This window comes from Tupaia chinensis, unplaced genomic scaffold (assembly GCF_000334495.1).
Source record: "Tupaia chinensis unplaced genomic scaffold, TupChi_1.0 Scaffold143796_1, whole genome shotgun sequence".
NCBI classification, from domain to species: Eukaryota; Metazoa; Chordata; class Mammalia; order Scandentia; family Tupaiidae; genus Tupaia; species Tupaia belangeri.
Genome location: NW_006203646.1, coordinates 3025526 through 3029056, shown reverse-complemented (window position 1 = coordinate 3029056; position 3531 = coordinate 3025526). Strand labels below are relative to the sequence as shown.

Here is a 3531-nt window from a genome sequence, read left to right as displayed (position 1 = left end):
GGTGATGATCATGCTGATTTCTTGGATCTTTTTATCTAGAAAGGAATTTTTTCTGGAAATACTTAGTATGTTTTAATCAGATCAAGAAATATGTCCAAGACTTTATAAATAACTTGTAAGCATATAATTTCTTAATATACTTCCTTGGTAAATTCGTAATGGTTTTGCTACATTTTTCTCTAATTTTTCTGAAATATTTTAATTAACTTTCACTCTATAGGTTAACCACAAAGATTGTTGTCTAGATTTTGGATTTGCAAAGTTGTGATTTCTTTTACCCAAAAAGGGTGGGGAGGGGTTGCTTTCATTTTTTCCAAATCTGGTTTCAAAAGTTACTTTAATATGTGAGCTTATTCTACACTATTTAATTCAATTCTGGTTGTGCATCTATGGGGTTGTACAGAGGCCAAACATGTGAAGTACTTGATCGAAGATGAGGTAAACCTCAATTTCTTGGGGAAAAAAAATGTATTTAGTAACAGTTTACTTAAGTAGCCTTATAGCAACTGGACACCTACCAATCATTACTGTATTTCCTAGGTGCATAATTCACAATAAATACAAAGATCCTGAAAACTCAGGATGATTCCTAATAAAAGGGGGCTCACATAGCAAATGTCTAAATATTTAAAGGCTGAGTATAAAACTAACAACCTTTAAATACAGTATTTCTTTTATCTTAACAAATAATCCTCCATAGCAACCCAGAAGGCCATGGTCAATTTTAGAATTCTTAGACTCATCAAAGTTCCACTCAAGAACTCAGTGGTACTTGCAGCCATTCCCAACCACACCCTGCCCCCCTTCACCTTCCACCTCCAGCTCTAATCTGAATCTCCAGGGGCCTCAAGCACACCAGTGCTTATATTCAATTTCTCTCCTCATCCCTCACAAACAACCCTTGATTCAGCCTTCAAGACGAGATGAATACACCTCAGTATATTCCACTGGAGAAGACTAAACTAGGCCTTGAAAATGGGTTTAATGCCTTTGGAGCAGTGAGTTTCTGAGCCTGAAGAACCCTGAGTGTGATCTAGAAGGGTGGGTACACTCCAGGTAACTCCATAGAAAGAGGGCTACTGGGAAGAGCCAAACTGGGGCCCTCTAGAGAGCAGAGTCCAGGCAGAGGACCTTGAAACTGGGTCTCTGAGTGAGACTAGATATTTAGCTCATTCTGAATCAACACTTAACATTGTACACAGTACAGCTTCTGATCCCCAGTCTAGAATTACTCACCCTTCGTAGAGTCCTCAAAGCCCCCAAATTCAGATTCCATTGTCATTGCACAAAAGCTGTGTTTATTATGATTATCATCATCATTATTATTATTCTTTTAAATTTACTATAAGGTGTGTACGCTCACCAGAGAGAAAGAGAAAGCACACCCTAGGAGGACCAGCCATATCACAATCCCTCCTCCTCCATTCTCCTTTTGGGATTCTGGGCATGCACACACACTCAACCTGTGTGTTTTTCACACTACCAGGTTCAGGACTCGAACTGTGTAATTAACCGCGTGGGATTCAGCCACCTTAACCACTGCACCGACTGAATGGCCCTACAAATTAAGCTGCTTTAACTCACCAAGGATTGCTGATCTGCCAAAGCCAATCGACTCTCTCTATTTCTTTTCTTCTCATTAGTCTTTTCAGGGTTTTCTTGACTTTCTCCCCAGTTGCCCTTTCCTGGTTCCTTGGTGCCTTTCCTTATCCCACTCAAATTTATCCCCAAACTGACACAAGAGTGGTTCATGAATGAAGCACGTGTGCCATGTCTCTGCTCTCATTAATCATCCCCTGGGTCCATATAGCTCAGAGGAAGAAGTTCAAGTCTTCCAAAGCGGCAAGCACGAGGCTTTTGCTACCTTGGCAGCACACTCCCCTTCCACTCCTTGCTGCAATCTTGATGTCCCTGCCATACCAGAGCATTCCTCACATCGTTTCTTTATCTGACAGAAATTTACTGAATGCCCACCACATGCCAGTCACGAGGAATGTTTTATACCTTTGTATATGCTGTTCCATCTGATGCGAATGTTCCTACCTTTCTACCATCTCCTTCCTCTGCTATCTCCTCCTCATCTCGAAAGACTCAACTCAGGACAATCACCTTCTCTAGGGAATCTTCCATGACCTCATTTCTCATCACCTATGACAACTGTTCTTCTCTTTCAAGCTCCCAAAGTATCTCCCATACATTGATATTATTGCAGTCCATGTTATTAAACTTTAGTTAAGACCTCCACCCCTAAATTATGAACTTTTCTGATCAGCCTTATCTATATTTGTATTCCAGAGCCAAACACCCAAGGCATGCTTGCAAAATAAACTAAATTTTTGGTGGTTTCTGATCAAATGCAATTTTTTTGGACAAGGATTCCCTTGACTCTAAAGCAGTAGTCCCTCAAGTTCTAGCCCCGAACTCTGCTTTATTTTTTCTTTATAACACTATCTGATTAACTACCTGATATCATAAGACACATTTATTTCTTCTAAAAGAAAGACCATCAGCAGGGTTTTCATGCTGCAATCCACCCCAGGCTCAGCCAGCCCAGAATGTATAGGGAGGCCTCTGGACACAAACTTGGCCTCTTGCCTGTGGATCCTGCCTCAGGGAGCACGGCATTACCCCTGCACCACTGCTGTTGCCCTGTGTATTTGTTTCTCTTTCCCACTTAGGATTTGAGCTCCACAAAAAAGGGACTTTGTTTATAGTACCAACTGCCGAATCCACAGCCCTAGAATAGGCAGGCATTTGATAAATGATGATGAGTAAGTGAATGAGAACACTACTCATCTGAACTATTCAACTTCCCCAAGCTTTAATCACTGGTGTATGTTTCACTAATCTACCTATCACCCTCATTGTCATTTACTTAATAACTTGTGTTTAAATTGATCCACTATTTTATTTAAGTAAAAAAAAATTTTAAAAGGTTTTTGATGTAGGATGCCTGTGCTCACAGGAAGAGATAGAGACAGTAAGCAGGAAAGTGAGAAATCACCCCTCGGGGCGGGGATAGCCATGCTGCAATCCCTTCTCATCCATTCTCCTCCTGAGATTTTGGGAATGCACACACACACGCCTGATGTGATTTTTAAGCTGCCAGGTCTGGGACTCAAACCACTGCTGCCATGTGTGAATCCAGTGCCTTAATAACGACGTGACCTGCTGGCCCCAAGTAAAACGATAATGAAAAAAAAACTAGACAGAAAAACAGTAAAATAGGCCAGCTGGTGGCATGGTGGTTGAGGTGACTGGATCTCACATGGATGACGGTGTGGTTTACGTCTCAGACCTGGCAGCTTGACAAATACACCAGGTAGGGGGGGTGGGTGTGTGTGTGTGTGTGTGTGTGTGCACGTACATACATGTGCATGTCCAAAATCCCAAAGGGAGAAGTCAAGAAGGGAATGTGGTGTGGCCATTCCCCATGGTGGTGGTGGGAGGGTGCTTTTTCTCACATTGTCTCTCTCTCTCTCTCTCTCTCTCTCTGTGTGTGTGTGTGTGTGTGTGTGTGTGTGTGTGTGT

General features: G+C 41.9%; 1 protein-coding gene and 1 long non-coding RNA gene across 8 annotated transcripts in view; one reads left to right on the top strand and one right to left on the bottom strand.

Moving 5' to 3' along the window:
* Positions 1-3531, bottom strand: part of EBF1 (EBF transcription factor 1) — a 464386-nt gene that overhangs the window by 338530 nt on the left and 122325 nt on the right. The gene's annotated exons all lie outside the window — the stretch shown is intronic.
* The window catches only part of LOC102501655 (uncharacterized), a 27313-nt gene continuing 24596 nt past the window's right edge, over positions 815-3531 (top strand). For all 3 annotated transcript variants that reach the window (XR_336936.2, XR_336935.2, XR_336934.2), the window contains exon 1: positions 815-1041. This is a non-coding gene — a long non-coding RNA (uncharacterized LOC102501655). The remainder of the gene's footprint in view (positions 1042-3531) is intronic.